The sequence below is a fragment of the Plodia interpunctella genome, chromosome 21, assembly GCF_027563975.2.
Source record: "Plodia interpunctella isolate USDA-ARS_2022_Savannah chromosome 21, ilPloInte3.2, whole genome shotgun sequence".
Classification (NCBI taxonomy): domain Eukaryota; kingdom Metazoa; phylum Arthropoda; class Insecta; order Lepidoptera; family Pyralidae; genus Plodia; species Plodia interpunctella.
Window position 1 is genome coordinate 4,107,413 of NC_071314.1, and position 25,453 is coordinate 4,132,865.

A 25,453-nucleotide genomic window follows, 5' to 3' on the forward strand; every position below is an offset into this window, starting at 1 on the left:
TATTTAAAAAATCATAATCTTCTTCTTTATCTCTTATACCAATTCATTTGGGGTGGTGTTCACGTAGACCTGCGCCAGAAAATTCTGAAGAACCACGACCCAAATCTAATTCCCCAGGACACCTGTCCTCTAACCACTGACTTATTGAGACCATGCCAGTACGGCCGAATCATTCAATAGTGTTTTTCATCTTCTAGATTAAAAAGGTTTAGCATAATGTAAAACAAAGTCGCTTCTCGCTGTCTGTCCATGATTTGCGTTTTTAATAGCTAGTTTGATTCCTGAGAAAGGTTTTGGTTTATAATTTATTACGATTTTACCCAAACGAACCCGGAAGGACCCCTAGTATCACTATAAAATCGTCATGTCTAACCTCAATTTTTTCTAAGTTTTGGTGGGAAAACAGAAATAATTTCCCTCCAATATCATTAAGGTAGGATTAAACTGTTACCGCCAAAGGTAATTAATTACCTTTCCATATTCAGGACAGTTTTTGCTCCGGCCCCTAACAGATACTTTATCTGATAAAGAGCTATCCAACTGATAAAAAGTACAATCCGAACTTCTTGTAAGTTTACGGCTCAATAGTTTTATTGTTTGAAATAACAGCAAGTAACACTATAAAACAATATAAAAAGTAAATAAATTAGACCAACCTTAAAATACTAGAATTACGTAGCGCGCATTTCTATCGTATGAGAACGAGATAATATACTTATACGTATTTATTATCTCTTTCTCATCTCCGCATGTTCCTTGGGAATGATATTGTTGCCTATCCGCTGCCTAGGCTATGTGTCCCTTAGCCATCTACGGAAGGATTGGTCCTATTCTAGGACGGAACCACACGCCACGGTAGTACTATTACGTATCTATATGTGATAAAATTATTTTATGTATATCTTACTCTAAATTTGATTAAGTGAAAATTATGAATAATTTTACAGCATTATTAAAATAATCACGTGATTTGATAAATGTGAATAATCAGTTGAAATTAATTGCTTTTTGTCAGAGGGATTATTTACTAAGTATAATCTCAGTCTTAATATTGTAACAGTTTAAGATCATAAAACAAGAGTATTATTGTACTTGTTTTTTAAAAAATACTAATAAAAAAAATGTTTTACAATAATAGTGAAAATTCAGGCTTCTATAATTTTTATCACAAAATATTTTATATCACAAAAAATCTGGGCTATCGGATTGGATACTTGCTACGAACGTGCTACGAACGTGCAATGAACGCGCTACGACGTGCTACAAGTTCTACCAAGCTACGAGATGCTACAACATCTTGTAATTCGTGTAGCATCTTGTTGAAGAATTCCTATGAATTTTTAAATCTTAAATAGCATTCAAAATCGTGGCGAATGTGGCGTGTGGTTCCGCACTAGAATAGGACCACACCATATCTTCCCATTACTATCGTACGAGGCGACAAACACAGCCTAGACAGCTGTCAGGCAACAATGACATTCCCAAGAAGGGTTGACGTCAGGCAGGCGGCCGGTTGTAAAATCACTGCCGAATCTTCAAAATTTTAAGGTTAATTACGCTGACCCTAGGCTTCGCGGCTTCACAACACCGAACGCAATCGGAAACATGCCGACATGTGAGAGTGCATTCAATATACTTTTTATTCGAAAATTCGTACAATAGTGAAATACTGAAGCATTGATAATTAAACCTTATCATGTAGCATAACTTTTAAGCAATTATACACAAAGCAAATATATATATATTCTCTCAAATAATTATAATGTGTATACACAGCAAAAAATATATTTCTATATTTATTTTTTTATATCAAACTATATTTATAATACAAAAATATCCACATAAACCATATGCTTCGTTCATGAAAAGACAGGAAATACCCTATGTGTTATTCCAGGTTATATTCAACCCGTGAACCAAATTTCATAACAATCAACCCAGTAGATTTTGCGTGAAAGAGTAACAAGCATACATACATATATACATACACACATCCTCACAAACGTTCCCATTTATAATATTAGTAGGATCTGCGACAAGCTTCGTTAAAATTTTCATTCTAAAAGTCAGCCTTTTACTATTGTAAAAATGCCCAGTTACCTAGTTCACAAATGTCCATAATACTAGCGAAATGTCCAGTTAATTCTACTAGGATACTTTAAAACTTTGCCCGTATAAACATTTTACAACTCAAAGATCGATTTATGCTAAAACAAGTGAAGTACTAAGACCTATTTGAGAAATTGAGACGGATATACCTCCATTATCGTATGTCCCTCATAATCATTTTAATGGGTATCGGATCACCAAACTTTGGCCGCATATTAAATATACCTACCCTAAAATATTGGAATCTAATGGGTTGGAAATTGGTTCATACATTCAGTTAATGTGTAGGTAAGTCGGGGAATTTATGGTGGTATAATTGTAGGCTTTATATTATCTATACTATTATTATAAAGAGGTAAGCGTTTGTGAGTTTGTATGTTTGAGGCCGAAACTACTGAACCGATTTCAAAAATTATTTAACCATTAGAAAGGTACATTATCCAAGATTGCTATAGGCTATATTTTGTCTCAAAATTTTTCACGGGAGCGAAGCCCAGGGCAATATCTAGTTGCGAATAAAAAAGTTGTTAATGATTGTCATTTTTAACCCCCGACGAAAGGATAAATTTAACGTGAAACCGTGTAATTGGTTGTTTGCTTTATTGCACAAAGAAAACAGTAAATACAAATCTAGTTAAAAATAAAGAAATACTTATCTACTCCTAAATTTGCTGGCATCTTCTCATATGCTAGAAAAGAGCTGATTGCCAAACGGCTGAACACACATTTTCCAAACATAGCTAAAACACTTTCGATTAAATTAACTTTCAAATATAAAAAAAAACTAGATCAAAACTAGGACAGACATACTTCATAAGCGCGTAGGAAGTACATTCTAATTCTACCCTTCTTTTGTTGTGAGATAAAAAGAGACTATTATTTTTAGTTCTTATTATCTTCAATTTTCGACATAAAAAATAACGAGACAAAACATAGAAAATTTTTTTTTGTCCTAATTAGAACGGTTTGTGATATTTTGATTAGAAGTTGAGTAGATTAAAATGTTTGCGGAAGGAGCAAGACCCCGATTCACATGTCGTGGTAAACTTCCACAAGATTATTAATAAGGAGTAATACGAAACTTTGCTATACAAACAGACGAATCCCTTCCTACTGACATCATTTATCGACAGTCTATGAACTGTGAGGATGTTTGTTACTCTTTTACGTAAAATGTAGCATTCATTGAACGCGTATTTAGTTGTTTTAAATTTTTATATTTTTATTATACCATAATATTTTAAATTCAATCAGAAAAAATATAAAGACCAAAAAAGTATGTACGTGTATAATTATATGAAAGAGTGTCATGTCAATTAGCAAGTGAAGAATTAAAGGAATTAAAGGAAGATACTACATAGGCTGCTATTTATGTATCCGGAACTGGCCAATAATTCTAGAATATTTAAAAAGTAATTACAACATTTGAAAATAGAACTCTTCGGCTAGAGAATAAATATTTTTCATGTCCCTGTCATTTGTTTTTTTCAATTGGCGCCAATTTTGAAAATAGCTTGTCTTCATTGCCATGGATTTAACTCGTGAACATTTTCGCGCGATGATTTATTATGAATTTCGGCGTGGATTAACTCAAAAACAGTGCATCGAACAACTGATTTTAACTTTTGGAGATGAAGCACCATCGAAAACCACTGTGTATTATTGGTTTAAGGAATTTCAACGTGGACGGTCTATGCTCACGGATGAAATTAAGGAGGGTCGTCCTAAATCGGTAGTGGTACAACAAAATATTGATGCTGTGCGACAATTAGTAATGCAAGATCGTCATGTTACATACCGCGAGATAGAGGCGTCTCTGGGCATTAGTATGACGAGTATACACGCGATATTACACGAACATTTAATTGTTAAAAAAATTTGTTCGCGTTGGATTCCGCACAACTTGAGCGTAGATCAAAAACAGGCTCGTGTCGACTGGTGTAAGAAAATGATAAAAAAATACAACCGTGGCACGTCAAAAGCTGTTTATAATATCTACACAGGTGACGAAACCTGGATCTATGCTTATGACCCTGAAACTAAACAGCAGTCAACGGTGTGGGTCTTTCAAGATGAACCGAATCCAACAAAAGTTGTTCGTGCGAGAAGCACTTTAAAGCAAATGGTCGCTTGTTTTTTTTGTATCAACCGACATGTAGCTACAGTGCCACTAGAGAATAGTAGGACGGTTAATTCTGAATGGTACATCACCATTTGTTTGCTAAAAGTCTTTGAAAAAATACGAAAGAACAACCCACAACGCAGAATCATACTTCATCACGACAATGCTAGCTGCCACAAGTCGGCTGAAACAAATAATTTTTTGGAGGGTCAAAAGATTGAATTGACGGGTCATCCGCCGTACAGCCCCGACCTGGCACCCAATGATTTTTATTTATTTCCAAACATTAAAAATAAATTACGTGGTCAACGTTTTTCGAGCCGCGAAGAGGCCGTTGATGCGTTCAAAACACACGTTTTGGACATACCTCAATCAGAATGGAAAAAGTGCTTTGAAAATTGGTTTCATCGTATGCAGAAGTGCATAGATCATCGCGGAGAATACTTCGAGAAACAATAAAACCATATGTAATAATATATGTTTGTTTAATTTTGTTATTCCGGATACATAAATAGCAGCCCTCGTATACCAACACATTAATAGAAAAAAGGGTCAAGTATAAGACACGGAAAAAATCAAAATGTAGATTTCTTCAAACAACAAATCTCGTTTTGTTTAACTAATGGTAGGTGGCACCGTCAACTTTAATGATAACTTTAGAAACGCAAAGTACGCCTTTCGTCTAAACATAAGCGTCGCGCAGGTTAAAGGCAACTGTCAAAGTTGACAGGAGCAATCCACCCTTAATAAATAAAATAACAACAGTCCTTAATAAATAAATAACAAAAGGACACAATCACATAAACTAAGTAGTACAACTTACCTAGAACTGCAGACAAACCCCGTTGAGAATCAAACCATCATCGAGATAGCGAACGGGCGTGGTAACTACTACGCCACGGAGTTCGCCATAATTCATAACTTCAGTTAAGTCTAGTTGAATATTCCCGGCCTATTTTTATTTAGAAATTTCATCACAATTCACGTCGTCGGTTGGAAGCCCGTGAGAGGCAAACTTTGTTAATTTCGCTCAAAGTTTTGTACTCCAGGGGGTTATTACGTAGACATAAGCTAGGAAACCCCACTGAGTCTAAACAATCGTCCATTGAGAATTGACAGAGCCACACGCCTACCTAATTAAGTAGGTTATTTTACGTAGTAAAGATAGAGACTCTAGATATTTGTCAAGTTGATATTTTTTTTATTAGAAACGACCTCTGTGGTCTCATTGTCATCATGCCGGACTGCTACACTGTAAGTCCCAGGTTCGATCCCCGGTTAGGTCAATATGAAAAATGATTTTTGGATGTTTATCTATGCATATGTTATTATGATTTAATAATAGTAACATAATTTTCAAACATACCAAATTCAGTCTTTGTGATTTGTCCACGTATTTACTTTTTGTCATTATGTTTATTATTTCTACAAACTTTTTAACTCGCTGTGTTGGTTAAGTACTAGGTATATACATTACGTGGTGTGGGTCAAATTAAAAAAAAAAATATTTTGAATTGTTCAATAGAGTTGAAATACCACACGGACATGCCTGATCTTTATTGCGTTAAATAAATGCACCATGCAATACATTTTCAAAATTATTTATTGCTTTATTTTTATTTATTTCAGGATGTACGTTGAATTACCTCAAAAACTAGGTATATCATGTACTCTCAGTTATGGTTATAAAAATTGTAATTTCTTCAGTAAGGGAATATAATATAATCTTGGTTATGGTATAACACTACCATACAGCCATCATAATCAGAGATTAGATAAACGTTTCTCAATTTCTTACGTATAGAATGTAATGTATGTATGATCTCCATAGAGAACCTTCCAAAACTTAAAATTCCGTTGTGAGAATTCACCTTCACACGCACACTTCATTATACGGGACATTAGCCAACTACTTGCGTATGCGATAACATTTACATAACAAGCACAGGTGCAGTGGATCTCAGCGGTAAAAGAATAAATACACGAGTAATTTCGAATTGTGAATTGTTTCAAGGCACCCACTAATCTCATGTTATTGCCCAAGGTCCAAGGACTTAGCAATGGGGTAATGGACAAACTGCCTAACAATGATGTTACAGTTTGTTTCTTGCCGTAGAATAACTTCACTCCCTACTATAAGTACGCATAGAGTAGATAAGATGCATTGAAATTTGAGAGCTGTAATAACTGCCTTAGATGGGAACCAAAATGGGAATAACAATGGGATAAAGGTGGGAACAGCATATCCAAAAAGAGAAGACGTCAGACAAGTGAATGATCGTAAAGTCACAGCAAAACTTTCAAAATATTGTCGCTTCCAATATAATAAAGCGGTCCTCAGGCTTCCTGACGACACAGGCAAGAATGATATGTATTTTTTTATTTTTTGTAATGTATCTATTTTGCAGACACCCAGGATATAATTAAATAAGAGGGAGAGGTTCTTAGCTAGTCTTCATATAAATTGATCGTTATTTCTCTCGGAAATTGCAAGTGAATTTCATTGTAGCACCCAGATTAAATCCCACCACAAATGCGCCGTCTATTTGTTACTTTGGAGTAATTCGACCTCAAATTACCGTCATATCTGTTTCCCTTTTAGGGATTAAACAACCGAATTGCTTTATTCGTATTGTTTGGGACAATTTGTGCTTAAAAGTACCATAGATAAAATAGTGTTGCTTGTATTTAAGTGTCTAATTTGCGGTTAATAACCGAGATTTATTTGTGTATTGAAAAGCGACAAAGATTGCGTAATTTGTATGAGAGTTTCAATTTACCGCAATGATAAACTAGCAATGTATACCGATTCCGCAAAGTTCGGCAAACTGCATAGCGATAATGTGTAGCCGATATTAAACAAATCCACATCAACCCTTGAATAAAATTAACTACTAACACAATTTAATCGTCAGACATTTTAATATATCCATTTCTAAGGAATGTTGACGTCAGACAGGCAGCCGGTCGTAAAATCATTTATCCCAACCTTCAAAATGTTAAGATTATTTATTACGCTGACCCCGGGCTTCTCGACGTCATAGCCCCGATCACAACTAACAACACAACAAGCGGAGATAAGAGAGACATTCTCATGGTGTCTCCGCTGCTTATGCATTCCTTATGGTGTATCCCTTCATTCCTTAAGTATTCCTTCTCGATGGATAAGGAAATTTAAAAGAGATGGAAATCACGTCACTAAAAGGACATTAAAGATAAAGTAAAGGGTTCCAGGAATAGAGCTAAGATGAAATGGATAGAGTATGTTAAGGATTGTATGAACAGGAAAGGAGTATCAATGGATATGGCAAATGACAGTACGAAATGGAATGAACTTACATACTGTGCCGACCGCACATAAATAGGATAAGAAGAAGAAGATCGATGGACAAGGAAATTACGTCTTCTAATGAGAATTGACAAAGCCATATGCCACCTAATTAAGCAAGCTATTTCAGGTAAGTAGTAAAGTTAGAAACTTTATTTTAGGTGATTTTCAATGTTATTTTTTTAATATTGGCTTTATAGCTACGAGTGTGATAACTTCGCCGTTGTCATTAAGTTTTATTACGAAATAAAACATGAAAGAGCTCGTGATAAATATATTTATTATCTCATGACCGACCATTGTGAAAGTAACTTCAGCGGATAGCTTGCCGAGCCGAGCTCCTGTTAATGCAATTTAGTAAATGCATTATAGAGCCACCTGTTATGGAACACCTCTAAAATGCACCTCGACAACATTACGCTGCTCCTGTACTATCGATATTTCATTAAAATTGCCTTAGAGAGGTGCAGATAGATAGGTACGAATATTCTTAGAGCACCTATTTTAGTAATATAGGTTTATGCATAATTTATTTTGGCATACCGGGTTTGGCATAAATTTCTATTTATTTATTTCTTCAATTTTTATGCTTATAGATAGTTGTCATCAAATCAAAGCGGAAACTTTTTCCATGTGTCAAAAACAAAATTATAGGTATATGGGCTTGTATGAAAGTACCAATAAATGACGTCACGAATGTTGGACTTTTAATATTATACTTTACTGTGAACAAAAAATATTAATGTTACTTTAAAAAAGAATATTAAAAATAGTGACATTTGATTATCATGTTTCATTAGGTGAATATATTTATATATTTTATTTTATACACATGCAAACTACCTTATACTAAATTATATCTATCAAAATCGGAGTTATTCGAATCGGCACTCTGAGAGTAGTATCTCGAATTTTCGGTGTACAGATAGCGGTCACGTAGGCCAGCCATTTTGGATTCGTTACTGAGGAACATGTTAGCACGTATTGCAGACTCGAAGATTGTTTGGTATCTAATGACTCTCAGCCCGGTATGGGTTTTATGATCAAACATGAAACTTTGATTAATTTGAAAAGAAAACGCAAATATCTAGTTATTATAATATATTTAAATATCATGTCATAATTGTGACTGAAGAAGAAATGGAAAAGCGCTCGGCAGGATATGGCGAATAGGACTGGTCGGTTAACATCTGACAGGGAGGCTGACGTGCTGTACTCCGCATACGTTGGGATAAGGGTAGGCAGATGATAATAACCACAATTTTCTACAAAAGGTATGTAACAACATCCGACATAAAACATCTGATATGATGTATATCGACCGTGTTCTAACATGCAAGCTAACACGGCATACCTAGCTACATCAAGGTGAGGAGCATAATGTCAACTAGCGAGAACAAGCCGCAACATGGTAAACGCGTTACAACCTGTGTGTATAGTATAGTAAACTCAATGTATGACCACATGTACTGTTTTGGCCGCGATTAAGCTTTCAGACAGTTATAATGTATTTTTTATCGTTACAATGTCATATTTATCAATAGGTATCAATCTGTCAACATTTATTTGCAAGAATACAGTGTCAACACATATTTTTAACCTTGTGGTATAGTTTGTATCAGTTTATAAAATCGAACACAGTATTCTCAACGTGACCATACATACCTCCTGTTTTGGAGCTTTCAAGCAGTTACAGCGGTTTTTTTACAGTTAGAATGCCAGATTATCATCATCATCTCATAATTTCAGCCCCTTTCCGACTGATGAGCATAGGCCTCCCTTCGCGTACACCACCCTCCACTGTCTTATGCCTATTTTATCCATATACGACCAGATTATCAATATGGTGTCATTTAAATCAGTTTCGAACATTGAACACACGTTTGTTACTCTTTGGGTGAACTGCACAAGTCAGCTTAACTTTAATTTTGGCTTGCGCACCGCAATCGTTTCGACAAAATGACATACTTTGCGTTTCTCTGCCCAAGTTAATGTTAACTTCAAAGTTGACCAGTGCAACCCACTTCAAAAGAAGCAATCTTCTATTCCAGTTGAGTTACCACCACTTACACCGATCCATCACTACAGACAGACTCGCTGCGTCAACACTCCACACAATGGTTAAGTAAGTGTTCCTAATGTGTAGTTCGAAACACAAAACAATACCGAGTCTTTGTAAAAAAACAGTTACCAATCTGGAATCGATCTAGATACCTACATGTGGTAATATTTTAATCTTTTCTATATAAAAGGAAGATTGTAGAAAATGTACATAAAAATTACTGGCATCCTCTCATTTGCTACAAAATAGCTGACGATTTCCAAACAGCTAAACATTTTGCAAACATTCTCGATTAAATTCTCTTGCAAATAAAAAGAAAACAAGAACAAAGCGGTTTAGCCGTTAGCTGCACCGATTTTGTTCACACACATTTTGTTCATACACAGAAACGTTAAAATCTCCTCCTCTGTCGTCGAGGGTTATTAAAATAAGCAAGTTTGATACATGAAACAAAACCATACATGGTCTAGAGCTTAAGTTGAAGTTGGTGGGAACTTGAGAATAACTTAAAAGAAAACATTTATTTAATGGAAACACTTTACAAATGGGAAACTCAGCCATCAGTTCTATTTAATCAGCTTCCATTTGGTTTTTGTGCAAAAATACATACACTTTCGGAATCATTGCCTGCATCAATGCATTTTGTAGCCGCGTCTAGTGCAAATATCGTCTCATTTCTTAATTTATCATAATATACTATATTATATTGTATATTAATCAAAAAATATTTGTATTTGCCTAAATTTTACCTATGAGTCTCAAGTGATTTTAGACAACGACAAGACACATTTTATGTTGTCCGATTCGTCGATGAAAGAATAAACCAACTAATGTAAAACTTACAACATCATCGTTCAGTTAAGTCTTTCAAAGTATATCTAAGTAACACATACAACAATTATATATATATATATATATATATATATATATGTATATATACAAGAGTGCAAAATATCACACAAAAGTATCTTTTTGTGCCATAGTAGGGTTTATCTTCATAATTGACTTGCAATATTTTTTGTTAAGCCGACATCGGGCTAGTAACTAATTAATTTCTGTCAGAGGCAGCTTATTAAAGGGATTCGTTGAAAATAATTTATCACGAAGTCTGGCTTATGTGGACAGAGTGGAGGAGAAAAATGTCGTGGCATTTGTTAGAATTTCCAATTCGTCGTAATGTCGACAAGTTAGGTACAGATTTGGACTAAAGACTTCAGACAGAAGACAGAAGTCTTGAGTGGAACAGAAATGTTAAAGTAAGATAGTCAAGTCGTATTTAACATAGTAATACGAAAGAATGCGAGTTGTGCAAAACACTCATTAATAAATATATTTATTTAATAAAAAAGTGTTAATAACTCATGTGTATATATAATTAGTTTGATATAATTTGTAATATTTAATTGTTAAAAAACCTTTATGTTTAAAAAATCATATATGTAATAAATATATTCTTTTATTAAACTTTATCAAGATACTAATTAATCATAATCCTTATCCTTTTTAACACAATATCCAAATATTCTTTCGTAGCCATGTGGGCAATACCCTGAAATTATAATATTTTTTGCGGTCTTCGTAACTTTCTTAGTATAATTAAGATTGTTTAGTGTCTCAGCTGGCACCTTCACCATTTTGTCGTTTCTTTGCCATTCCATAGATTTTTTAATAAACACACGTCCAATATTCCTGTCTCCCTTCATTTTTATTAATTGAGTATAATTTTCGATTATTCCATTATTTCCAAAGATATCAGCATCAATTTTAATGGAACTAATACTGACATCGTCTTGATCATCATTAAGTTTACTATACACTTGAAATATAATATTTATACATATTAATTGAAATAAATTCATATTTATCACAACTTTCACTGGACTGTTCTCAATTGGCGTTCTGTTTTTAATAAATGTTGCTAGTCGACACATCTGTTAATATATTATGTTTGATCAACGTTATCAAAGTCACATTGCCATTATACATTTCATAAATGCAGATGATAACTTCTAATTACAATCTAGTTATGACTAAGACGTGACATTTATGTTTTTTTATTTGTAATAAATGTGAAACGCATTCAACTGACCTGAATAAAACAGTAGAACATGAAATTACGTCATTTGAGCAGGCAGCCCTGTAGGTCAGGGCTGTCAACTACAGGGTGTGGTAAAAAAGCGAAGTAGATTTCACACGGCGATTTTATTCCGCTGATATATTGCTGGCTTATTACTACCCGCATAAAATAAAAAAGGCAATAGAATAAAATTTTCAGTGAAGTTGTTGCTATTCCAAAACAGTCGGTTTATTTTAGTTCCGAAATAAATGAAATAAAATGTTTTATTTTAAAATGTTTGCCGTAAACTCATTCCAAAAGTTTACGTCTTGTTAAAAATTAAATAAAAATTTGGAATAAAAAATAAATATAAAAAGTATGGAATTAATAAAATATTGTTTTTAATTGAGTAAATTTATGTTAATGAAAAGTAACAATAAGTAATAATATTCCAAATGTACGATAAAATCGAACTTGAAATTGAGACACACAGAGAAGTTGAAATTAACAACGCAATTGAGCGACTGTAACTTACGTATTTTTCATTTTCTCGTCATTATATATTTTAATAAAAATTTTCTAAGTATCTAAATAATATTACAGTACGAAAATTTTTATATAAATTCTCACGATGAAATGAAACGGTGACCCATTTTTTGTACTTATCATATTTTGTACGCCATACTTCTTATTAAATGGAATGGAATATGTTATAAGCTAGGTAAGGATGTTAGCACCATTTGTTTTCATAGTGGAGTACTTATAGTTTTTGCAAAAAATACCTACTTACCTGGTAAAAAACAATACTTATGTAGGTAGGTACTTGTGATTAAGAAATTTGCCATAGCATATGAAAGGGAAAAGTGCGCCATTTTGTATAAACGCGCAGGTCAAAGTCAACGTCAAAGTTGACTGGTGTAACTCACCCTAAAATATAACATATTACATACATATTATATTAGTATAAATAGCAATAAATTATCGAAAATAAATATGTATAAATGAAATGAATATATTTTATTGACAACAACTTACGATAAACGATATTCAAGTATAATAATCCATCAGAAACATTTCCTCGCAAAACTTTCAATAGCTTCCAAAAATATTCTCGATGTAAGCAGAGTTCATTGCCCTATTATAACTTTTTAGAAAATAAACAATAATGAATTTGTCATTTCGACCCGATCATAGTTCATTGACCGCTAATATACAACACGCGTACGATATGGATGATATATTTACAGCGACAGCGAGAAATAATATTTGAGGTCATTGTACTTTATCCGGCCGTCCGTAACTTTAGGATAGCCATTTGACTCAACAAGAAAATCGAAAGCCCGTGACCACTGACGTGAAAACTAAAAGGCGAAAAAAACAAATTGCCTCGCAAAATTTAACAAAATCTATGTTCACTCGATTCTACTTCAAAAAGTTTCCGGCGCGGCGCTTCGAACTCAGTATTAAGTATTTCCTTATTGCAGCGCGATGGAACAAAAATCGATCGACGTTAATTTGAATACTTCATTAGATCATTTGCAAAGCTGACGGTAGACGTCGCTTTCTAACTGGATAATAAATTTCACTGATCTACGAACAAATCAATTTGAGAATGGAAAGAAAATACCAAGACAGAGAATCGAAAGAAATTAGGGGAGGCCTTTGCCCAACAGTGGGACATAAATAGTTTCAAAAAACACCCGTATTGTTCATCACAGTCCAGTCAAATCGGAGCAACACGTATATTTATACGTGTTGCCCCGATTTGACTGGGATATTTGTTCGAAACAAACACAGTATCAGCGGCCACTCCGAACTTGCAAAGTACGAGGGTAGAATAAAAATTACACTCTTTCTGCTTGTCACAAACAAGCTGGCCTTGCCGCGGTTCGCATTCAGTTGGAATGTAAATTTTTGTAATATTACTATGGTAAACATGTATATTTTATTAAATTATATTATTTTATTACAACAACAACAGAAAGACGAACAGCCATACATACATTAAGCATATATAAAATGAATCTATCTATCCTCTCTACATTTTCACAGTTACATTCGGTGCCATGATGCCACAAAGCCCGGAGTCAGCGTATGATTTATGAAATTGTTATGAAATTTATAGCGAATCTATAAAATTTAAAACAGGTTTTAAATATTATTAAGTACCCTATACTCTCCTGAGTCTTGGTAATATTGCGAATTTACTGATAAAAGTAGCTATGTATAGTGTAATGTTCCAGGTATATGGCCCTAATTGATGTGTCTGGGGAGCTGGCATGCAGTTTTGACAGAAACGGAAGTTTATTCATACCATGCGAAAATACTGCTTGCCTTATACAGCTTTTGCTTTTAATAATATTGAAATGAAATTAGATCAAATGATATTATTTGTAATGTTGGTCTAATAAAAAATCTTTTTCCATAATTTTTCAATGTGTTTTGCCGGGTTGTTGCAATTGTTTTTATTATTTGTTACTTTTACCGAATGAAAATATATTTTTTTATTGAAACCCGTCCAATAGATTTTCGGAAGATCTTCAAATCAAAGCTGACTTTGCCTTTATAATTTAGATGACTGAACGTATAGATATCTGTCTGATAATCCAGACAAAAAAGGATGAGCTAGGAATAAAATAAAACAATGAATTTATTGGTTTATCCATTTAGTCGAGACAGCCGTACATTTTGACACGAGAAAATCGCAAAAATATGAAAAATGATAGAAGTGTTGAATATTTCATACGCACAGTCGGTTCGTGCGCTGAAAGAGAATATTTCGATAGTATAGAACGCGATCGATCTATTCTTTTAGGGTTCAATCGGATATATTTTGAATGTCCACACCTTTATATCTGATGCTTGTATAAACAGACATGTGGTGGTAAACAGACAGGGCAACCCAAGAACTGAGATATGCGTGCCAATGTTCTAACAACAAAGGATGCAAAAACCGTGCGGAAAGAGAAAAACTAAGAAAGCCGATCCTGGGCTTCGACGCTCAATGGCAGCAGAAGAAACAGGAAAAGCGCTAAGATGAGAGAGAGGGTGACAAAAAGATTACAACAACGTCTTAGCTTAAATATGTGTAAAATAAGTAACAGCTGATTTTAATCTGGAATTTTTGACCAAGCAGGTGATGTGTTATCCCGCCCTAAAATATTACCTCTTCATCTTCCCGCAGATGTTCTACGAGGCCACGACCTCGGCGTCAAAGGCCAGAATGCAACGCAAAGATGAAAAAAAGATCTTTGAAATAAAAAACTATACAACATTCTCATTTTGCAGGTGTGCGCATACGTTTGCAGTCTATCTGTGTTTACAAATAAATGTCAAAAACAGGAGTTCTCAGTGCAATTTTGCTCGTGCAGTGTTTTTACTAAAGCATGAGTGGTCGACACCACTGCTAACACATGCAAATTACTATTGCCTTAGTGACACTACACCACTACACACACCACACACACATTGTGTACTTTTTCATTAGCATTGTTTTTGCATTCTTCTGCGGTTGCTCTGTTTTTCTTTAGTCTTAGTTTTTAAATGGCTTCAACAAAATTTATTTAAGCTGTAATATGATTTAATTTATATTTTATGCAGGTATTAAGCGCACAGAAGATTTTACTAGCTCTCAGCAAATGTCCAGCTATGATATCCTCGAAAGGAAAGAAAATATCTTGTAGAATTTTTAAATGACCTGTATTTTTTTTTCTCTCAAATAAATTCCGATTGGACACGGACGCAGCTCATTTATTCAGATCCAATAATATCTCAGAAATACAGCGGAGAGTTCTCTTTTATCGTGGTCCAACAAATAACATTCAGTACGACGTGCCTTAGCCTGCGTCCTAGCTAAGCTACAAATGCGCTGAAGAGTCGAGACGCAGCGCGAAACGCAATTGTTAATTGTTATATTTATGTATTTACATGTATTATATAGTCAATACACGCGTATAGACTATAGAATTGGACTCTGACTGGCATCAACACAGAGACAAAATCACTAAACTCAGTAAGCTGAAAGGCAGCAAGTTGTAAGAAGAGTGTAACTCTTTAGTTACACTCTCCAAAGAACTTTCGCAAAAACGATTTCGCAAAATTACTGACGGAACGGAAATAAACGGTATTTTTATAAGCGTGACATATTGTAAGCAAAATTTGGTCTTTCATACAATCACAAAGTCGCACCGTGTCGTAGAGCATGCTGCCGCTCAGTGAGGACGCCTGGATAGCACAGTGCAAAACATAAACGCCAGACAAAAGCTTAGGGGATGTGGAGTAAATCCTCAAATTTATTAAGCTGATTTAAGAATACATGTGTATGTTCCGAATTTTCTATTTTATCTCCCACCGTAATGCCGTTGGGAGTTACAATTAATTTAGTAGTTTTTTAACTATTTTATTTCAATTGCTAGACAATACTTTTATTTCAATTGTACAGTTGTAATCATGGTTGAATCATTAACACCAAAATAATTTATTTCAAAAAACTTGCATACGCCTGGTCCATATACATAGTTAATAATGTAAAAATACTTCAAGTTACTTTTAATTTGTAAATAACTAGCTGTGTCCCAGGGCTTCGCTCTTGGGGGAATTTCGGTATAAAAAATACACTATGTATTATTCCAGGTTATATTCTACCCGTGTACCAAATTTCATAACAATCTGTCCTGTAGATTTCACCTGAAAGAGTAACAAACATAAACACATTCATTCTCACCATTTATAATAATTAGTATAGGACAATGACGGGACCCTGATATTAAGACATTGTTTTAGGAAGAGTTAACGTAGTGATCTAGACCACAAGTAAACTACGTAAGTAAATATATCAAGAATATTTGTTTTACATTTCATCAAATATGAGTAAAATTAGGCTTTTATTTCGAAGCCAGGAATTTGATCAAATGTTTTATTGTTACGGCAAGTTATGTGAGAAAACTATTTGAAATAGTAGCCTCGACCGGTCCTGATCGTACAAAGTCATGAGACACATTGCTTTCTCGAACAATAAACAAATGTCAAGAAAATGAAGTAGATATAATGAAGACGTAGGATAAAAATGGGATATTAAATGTGTGTACTTTATAATTGGACTAGTATATTTTCTCGCAGACGTCGTACGAGGCGACAATAACAACAATAACATTCCAAAGGATGGTTAAGGTTAAAAAGGCGCAGCAGGTTTTAAAATCATAATTTATAATCCATAGTTTATTTTTGCGCTAATTAACAACATTGAATCGAGAGTTGTATATTGCGTTTTTCTGCGTTAAATTTAACGTCTAAGTTGACCGTTACAACCGACCCTTATACATAATATAAAAAAGCGCGAACTTAACAAGCACAAAGAAAAGAATCTGCTCGAAGTTAGTCTTCTGTTCGTATGACTCAAGCGGCTAACGTACCAAAATATATGTTTGTTACTCTTTCACGCAAAATTTACTGGACCGATTGTTATGAAATTTGGTGCACAAGTAGCATATAACGTGGAATAACACATAGGGTACTTTTTATCTCGAAACTCCCAAGGGTGCGAAGCACCGGTGCGTAACTAGTAATATATGTAGTAATATATGTAGTAATATATGTAGTAATATATGTATAGTAATATATAAGTTCTACTCGTATTTTAATTTTCACTAATAAATTAAAGAAATAACAAACTCGAAATCCGTATGTAGCGTCAACGTTATAAACTTTGCAAGGGGTGAAACCACTGAAATCGCTCCTCTATTTTGAACGGGCGAAGGATAAAGCGGGATTTAAGTTGCAGTTGGGACGGAATTTACTGTAACTACTGGTTAAGCAATACTTTCCAATTTACTACTGTTAGTTTTTAACAATGATTTGTTGCTTGACCGGTTTGGAAAAAGTTATGTGATTCCAACTGTTTTTCGTGAATTTATTACCGTCAATTATATATTTTATATATTTACCGTCAATTATAATTTAATCATGCATTGATTTTTTTAAATATATCGTAGCCAATCTATTATTGACAATTTGATTATTTCTCGGACTTCTTTCAAGGTATAACAAACAAACAACAAAGTTTAAACAATCAGCATTTACGATGTCATCCCAAGAATAGATGAATCTTTTGACAGCCGATAGAAAACAATAGCATTACCATTAGGGATTGTCTGACAGACGACCCGTCGTTAAATCACAGCCGACTCTTAATAATTAGGCTCGCTCTCCCGTCTTTGGAAACGTGATAGCCAACAAAGAGGAATTTCAAAATGATCAGACAGATTACTTTTTTGTACATCCAAATATTACAAAAAAACAAAACGATAACTCGACGTACGGCAACCCCGAAAAAGTTTTCACAGCGATTACTTCCATGAAATTTCAATTCGCAATTTATATTCTCTGAAAACCGTAAATACATTGGAAGTTATACAACCGGGTTGAAAAATACGAGCGCGGCAGAGTCTGCAATGTATGCAAACACATGCGATGAGTCACAACCTGTTTCTGTGGCGACTGTGTATTGATTTATCACAGGTAGCTTTTTAATGTGATTTACTTTTTCGTTGACAGAATAAAGTCGGGACTTGATATTTATTCAATTTTCTGTTTAACTTTAAACATTAATTTAGTTGAGGATCTAGAGAGGAATTTTATGAGTTCTAAGCTAACTGCAACGCTGTGCTTATTATAGGACGATAATATAAATCCTAAACCTAACTTCCTAACTAATATTATAAATGCGAAAGTATGTTTGTTTGTTACCTCTTCACGCTCTATCTATTCAACAAATCGTCTTGAAAATTTGCGTATATGTAATTTGAAGTATGGAGAAATACAGGATACCTTTCAACCCGAAAAATTAACACGGGCGAAGCAGCAGGCAAAAGCTATATATTTATATTGACGCACCGCGCCAAGTATCGCTTACTTAGGACACCGCAAAACGTCTACTTTAAAAAGCACCCACAAATTGAAAATTGACAAATACATTATCTAATTAAAAACATTAAATTTTCGTCTCACAAATTCATGTAAAGCCTAGCTTTTAATAGCTGTTTAAATTACTAGATCGCCATTGAGACAGGGTTTCCCTTATTTATTATACCTACTTGTTCGAATACAATTAAGGTGAAAGCAATTATATGGCCGAGACATTTCATTAGTTCTGCTGTCATTTAATTACCTCTAGTTTAATTTCGAAAGGTCACCGACTGAGTCGCTGAATTCTAAATCAAGTAATTTTACCGTCAATAAGTTTGCCGTCATAAAGACTCAGGTTTCAGGTAAGATCGCAGCGTATGTGGATCAAAAGTATACCTTAGTAAACTTAATTGTATAAAAAAGTCACATAACAATCTAATATATGTCTGTTTGTTTACTTGGAAGTATAAATAATCCTATGTCCAGTAATCGAAACCCAATACTAGAACCTAAGTAGTTAATCATATTTTATTTATATTTAGGTACTTATGAAGCTACTTTTAAGCGACCGAATGCCCTGATTGGGTGAAGGGCGGTTCAGATAGTATGTGACATATGAGTAAGCATACCGATGCGTACGTATACAAGTACATGTACGTATATAATTTAATACAATTAACGTCAATCGTATGTAAACACGCATATACTTGCTAAAAACGCATTTGCTGTGAAAGCAATGGTTTATTTCCATAATGCAAGAGGAATTATCAAAATATCATACATTTACATAAGTAATAGCAAATTTTAAGCGTATGGAATAGCGGATTAAAGCCAATACCTATCCAAATAAATTTCTATTTTATTTAATAATATTCTGTAGGTGTCATCTGGTATTGAAATTCTAAGAAACGAGACTCCGAGATCAATCATGTTAGATCAAAATAAAAAGTTGATTGCCTGCTTACCTCTTGAACTCGAATTTAAATTGTATTTATCTAATCATAACCTTATTTTGATACAAGATTACATCTAGTGAATTCTAAAATTAAGAAGAAAATACGTTTAATGTTACTAAAGCTATAAACAATTCGCTTTTCTTCCATACAGCCTAAGTAAATGAGATGTGTACTAGACAGGCATTTAATATCAAATGCTCGTCTTTGTAGAAAGATCTTGGACGATTGCTACTTTATGAAAATCTCAAATAACATTTAAACAAATGTGGGAACATTTGTTTGATGTTTGACATTTGAAATGTAAATATCGCAGGGAATGATATTTTGATATTTCAACGTTGTCTAAGCTAAGTTAAATTTATTTATGATGACGTCTGTATTGGTCACCACGACTATTCGCTGATGACGTCTGTTAAAACTCGCTGTCCGGAGTAGTGTTTTAATCGAAAAAAGACATACTATTAATAGTATTAGCTTCCATTAGCCTTTCGAATCCTGACCTATAGACTAAAAGGCTTATATAAGGTCACCAGTAACGAAATGCTAAAAAGAGGTTTTTTATTGGATATTAATTTATTTACATTTAATCAAGATAGAAATAATTTTATATAAAAAAACTTCACTAATGGGAAATTTTAACCATGGTTTTAATTTTTCCTCAATTTGTATCTCGATATTCAGGCATCCATAAAAAGCACTTCAAAAGCTCGCATTATTTTTGTTCTATTAAACTTTTATACGTCTTCGGATCCGTTCGTTTCATCTTGAAAGTTGATCATACTTTCCATTTCTACCTGAAGCGAGCGATTGAACAACTTTTCTAATTTAGCAATCGAACTTATACATTCCGATTTCGTCCGGACGTGACGATAATTAAAATCGTTAAAACGTTTATTGGATACCGATGGATTTTAATTCTTTTTTGAAGATTAACTTCCCCATTGTTTGGAGCATAATATGCTTTATTATCGTCGAGAGTTTTATTGCCACTAGAAAATCGGAAGGTCTTTTTGTTCTATTGCAATTTGATTAGGTTGGGAAGGGGTTGCGCTTCAAGTTTTTGCGACTATTTTACCTCCGTGGCCTAATGATCATAATGCCGATCATCACTGCTACACAGGGGGTCCCGGGTTCGATGCCCGGTGAGTTAAAAAATATAGTGTCGTTGAGTTTGTATCCCATAACACAAGTCTCGAACTTATTTTGGAACTCAATCTGTGTGATTTTTCCATAAACATTTATTTAGTTATGTAGTTTTGGATACGATTTTGATTTCTTTTATATCTTACTCATCAAATTTATTTAATAAGTGAGTCTAATATTAGGTTGTTAATAATATTTTATCTATATTTAGAAGACTGTAAATATAGTTAATATAGTCGTATGTAATATTTGTTTTTAAATACTCCATTTTATGTTTACATTCGAATCAAAATGCTATAGAAAAATGTAACTGGAATTGTTAAGATCACTACTAAAACACGACGAAAACTCCCAACCATCTCAGTGGCTAGCTACCTAAGATACAGACTCTAAGATACGTTTATTTGGAGGTGTCTACCTCAACAGTCTTGATGCCGGTTGGAAAAATGAAGCAATTTTATTAGTAGTTTTTTATGTCTGTCTATGTGTTAAATAGCTGAATAAAGATGTGTTTATCACATATGGTATAATTTTACTTCGAAATTCTTACCAGCGTAATAATGAGCGATGGTAATAATGTTAAAAATGTTTATTGTGATATATTGAAGATATCTGGACAATCAATCAGAATTTAATAGATTTTGTAATGTGAAATCCGCTGTATTGATTAACAAGAACAACTCAATCATGCCATATTATTCACAATACAAACAGTTAATAACCATGAACAATCAACTGTTAAAATACAGTTATGATTAACCGCAGTTCTAGCAACTTTTACGAACAACAATATTTTAATAAATTACAAACTATCGAAATAGCCGAAATTTCCCTCCTGTTCTCTCTATATCAGCATATAAAATATACATATTACAGTGTCACGTCTTCAACCCATATGGGGTAGACAGAGCCAAAAGTTGCGAATTTAGATTATAGTGATAGCTTTATTTTTGTAATTGAGATTTGTGATAGGTTACAAATTTATACAATTAAAACTTTAGTTTACTAGCGGTCCGCCCCGGCTTTGCTCGAGTAGGCCGCATAATAAGAAAAGTAGCCTATGTTACTTCGAAAGATTTCTATCTCGTTGCCAAATTACATCAAAATTGACCCAGTAGCTTTTGAGTTTATTCATTACAAACAAAAGTTAGAAATACAAAACTTTTCTATTATACTTATTATTTACTAGCAGCTCCACCCGCGGCAAAATGTATTGAGGTACATTTGTCATACATACTTCCACCTCCATTTCCAAATTTCGTCAATATCGGTATAGTGATTTAGCTGTAAAAGCGTAATAAACTTCACCGGAAGCAAGTGGTGGCCTATGGAAACTAACATACATGAGTCAGATTGGCATACCAATTGAAGTAGCATGAGTAGGATTTGAACCTGGGACCTTTCGATCGCAGGCGGACGGTCTTAACCACTTGACCACAACCGCTTCAATAGATATGGTGTGTACGGTTGAAATTACCCCGTCGAGATTCAGAACGTGTGTGCATAAAATACGGGTTTTATGAAAATATATCGCGTTAATATTTTATCAGATCGCGATCCAATATGAGATTACTAAAGTTTCTGAACCTTGTTTGCGAACTGATAAAATAATTTTGTTTTTACATCAGCATAATGGGACATGCCATAATTTGGTTTTCGTTTACTCTTGTTTTGATTCTTATGGTTACTATATTTATAGATCTTTTTCCATCTAAATCACAACGGTTGACTGGTAGAAAAATCCCTCCTTTTACAGTATTTGTAAAAAAGTTAAACAAACAAGTATATAAACACAATACACGATTTTATAACGTGGATGTAAATATATTTATAAGAATAATGCATATCACATGTGCATACAAATATTGAATAAACTACCAAATAGTATAAAACTAACTGATAAAAAGAATTTCAAAAAAACATTGACGGAATGGTTGAATGGAAAAATATTTTATAGTATTAAAATGTAAGTTTTGTTATTATATTCTATACCTAAATATAATATAAATGTGTACTATTATTAATATTTGCACGCCTGCATGTAGGTAGGACTTAAGATCTATGTAAATTCTACCAATATTATTATACGCTTCGCCCGCTTAAATGCCCTCGGGAACACTTTTTTCTTCGGCATAAAATATCACTGTGTATAATTAATACACACAGCGCCATCTAGTATTCTTATTGCCAAGTTATAAAATGCATTTAGCGCCACCTATAACAGAACACAGGTTTTTCGGAAATCTCTCGGGAACAATAGCAATATTTGACATATAGTATAAGTAGTCATTTCAAACATGTCTAAACTTAGATAAATTCGACGTTACCACAATGCAACTATATATGAAATGTTACGGTAGAGATTGGACTGTCAGAAACTAATAGCTTGCAGATGCATACTCTATACAATGTTAGGGATTTACTAATACTGGGTTGAGAGTTAAGCTGAAATAGTTAAATCTACATTTGTATCAGGAAAGCACTCAAACAAACACATAATCTTATTAATTATTAACAACATCACAATGCGATGTGGGTGTATGGTGTGGTGCAATATCATTAATGCTTGTGTTGTTTTATATCCGCCACAGTTGCAGCGCGAATCATGATCTATATACTTCACTCGTTTATAAAAACAAAAACATACTCACTCACTAATCACGAAATATCGAAAACGACTAAGCAAATAAATATGAAATTTGTCAGGAAAGTAGAACTGTTTCTCGGATACGTCCGCGAAAAAAGAACTTATGGAAATTACAGCACTAAGGGGATGAAATAGGGGTTACAAGTATTACTTGGGTTTTTATTTTTCAAAGTTATATAATAAATATAAACCGTTTTTTCAGTAAATAATGTTACAGTTAACATCTTGCTAGACAGATTAAAACTATTTACAGCTTTATAGTGTAGATACCTACTACTATCGGCAAGGATGCTAATAATATTGCGTACGAAGGCGTCTGGAAAGTTAAATGATATCGCGTAGCAGATTACAAATCTCGTCACAACAATGGAAATTCACGGATGTGCCTTGAGAAGTATTCCTTCAGGAAAATACGTATATCTCCTTATTCATGAGTAAGCGTTGGGGAAAATTTTAGTTGGTTACAAGAGCATAAACCCAAACACAAAATATTGTTTATGAAACGAGCGACTCTCCAGGCTGCGACCTAATTCTGGTGAACTTAGACAATATGTTAAGACGCATATACCTACATGCGATATAGTTTGCACACTTTCACGTAAGCCACAGCTTGTTTGGAGCTACTCAGCTCACGTTATCTAGCCCCTTTGCGCCTACGCAAGTAGTAATACTCGTATAACACTCAGAGAGGATGCGATACGACTAAGTGGAGTTGGTTTTAATTTTAATTATTCTGCCCAATAGGTGTCGAGCATAATAATGACAAGTTACATTCCATGCTTGTTACTTCAGAAAAATTTTTAATTTCTGTTTGACTTTTAATGTATCTGAAATATATAGAAACGATTGTGAGTTTCACATATTATTTTTAATATTGTCTTTCAGCTGGACAAGACATATTTTGTTACTTGTTTATTTGAATATATTTTATACAATACTTAGTTATAGGTATGGGTAGGTATCATTGAATATAATCCTACGGTCTTCTTACTTGCGCCACCCTCTAATCCTGCGTTTCAACCTCCACCTTTCGACATAAATCTGATATGATTCCTCAGTCTTATGAGGAAAAGATTTTGTCAAAACAACACCCTCATTCCCACAGAATAGCCTTATTTTCTCGTGAAATTTCTTATTTAATCTCTTGGCAAAATTCTAACAGTCTCCATAATGGAGTGACTTACTTATTAAAATGTAGTCGGAATTTGTGTTCCTTGGAGCTGTGCCAGTTTTTTACCTGCAACAATGTGAATGTATTTAATGAGATGTTAACACATTGTATTATTATATAGAACAAATTGTGAAATTTTGGGTACATTCGTTTTAAGTTATAAAATCTCTACGCTTACCTAGGGTTAGTTGCACCAGTCAATTTTGAAAAAGTCAAATGGCGTACTTTGCTCTTTTTCTGCCCATAAAAGACATTGTTCAAATGAGTTTCTTTTGGAATTTCTTCTCAGCAGTGGTCGTTCCAAAATTCCAGTAGTTTGTAGCTTGTGAGAATATATAAAATTAGTAGAGAGTTATATAAAATTTGACGTGAAAGTCTAATTTCTGAACAAATGAATTGATTTGATTAGAAGGTAGAATGTCTTCAGGTAGAAGTTTTTATACATTTGGAGACGACGTTAATGATAATTAATATAATTACATTAACAGGTAAAAAACAGCAGGAACAGGTGAAATTACTATAATTTTATCTTTGGATTTCAACTTTGAGCATAATAATATTATTACTCATAGAAATGATCCGATGCGCAGATGTCGGGCCTCAAGATTATCTTATGGTGTCAAGAGTTTAGTCAATGTTGATCTTTTGGTACCTTCCAGTACCAATCAAAGGTATAAGGAAGAAGGAATAAGGAAAGTATCAATGGAAAAATTCTTATTAAACGAAATTTCTTATATTAGCAGTCAAACACATGTTTGAAATTGAACTTTCAATTGATTACAGAACTGGTCTGCTACACACCTGATAAATTCATTATTTTATTTCTCTGATAATAAATTGACAATTTTTTATATTAAAATCTACGGATCAATTTGTTTGAAACAATATATGCTTTAAACAAAAGTGTGTTTTGTTTCTTTCTGTCAATGGCAAATTTTATAACGTGCGATAGTGAC

The 25,453-nt window shown here is 33.6% G+C and overlaps 1 protein-coding gene across 2 annotated transcripts in view; it reads right to left on the reverse strand.

The window, feature by feature from the left end:
• The window catches only part of LOC128679257 (uncoordinated protein 58-like), a 209,604-nt gene that overhangs the window by 74,985 nt on the left and 109,166 nt on the right, over nucleotides 1-25,453 (reverse strand). The gene's annotated exons all lie outside the window — the stretch shown is intronic.